This window comes from Microtus ochrogaster, chromosome 2 (genome assembly GCF_000317375.1).
Source record: "Microtus ochrogaster isolate Prairie Vole_2 chromosome 2, MicOch1.0, whole genome shotgun sequence".
Lineage (NCBI taxonomy): Eukaryota > Metazoa > Chordata > Mammalia > Rodentia > Cricetidae > Microtus > Microtus ochrogaster.
In genome coordinates, this window is record NC_022010.1 from 15,919,081 (window position 1) to 15,919,693 (window position 613).

At 37.8% G+C, this 613-nt stretch overlaps 1 protein-coding gene across 2 annotated transcripts in view; it reads right to left on the minus strand.

Annotated features, from left to right (window-relative positions):
• The window catches only part of Atxn2 (ataxin 2), a 63,422-nt gene that overhangs the window by 58,136 nt on the left and 4,673 nt on the right, over positions 1–613 (minus strand). The window lies entirely within an intron of this gene.

Consider the following 613-nt stretch of genomic DNA (forward strand, 5'->3'; position numbering starts at 1 on the left):
AAAAAATCTTTTTTTAAAAAAAGAATTTTTGAATTGCAAAGATCCTTTCCCAATGCTACTAAGTGCCTACCAAGAAGAAAGGCCAGCTGGGAGGTGGTGGCGCACACCTTTAATTCCAGCACTCAGGAGGCAGAAGCAGACAGATCTCTGTGAGTTCAAGGCCAGCAAGTTAGCAGGTAACAGGACAGCCAGGACTATTTCACAGAGAAACCCCATTGAAAAGAAAAGAACCACAAACAAACAAAACAAAAACACAAGATGAAGGGCCAGTTCCCACATGCCCCTCTTCAAAAAACACTTGCCACAACCTATCACCTTCTTCTGATCTCTGAGATACCAGGTATGCACATGGTATACATAAATACATTCAAGCAAAACAGCCACTAAATAAATCTAAAAACTAAAAAATGTATACTACAATTACTTATGCTTCTAAAAGCACCAATTTATTTTCTTTTTAAATTTTAAATATTTTCCAACAAAATGCATTAAAACTCTCATTTTCTGAATTAAAAAAAGTCCGAGCACTCAGGAGGAAGAGGCAAGCAGATCTCTGAGTTTACCAGTCAGATTTACAGAGCAAATTCCAGGATAGCTAGGGCTACAAAGAGGA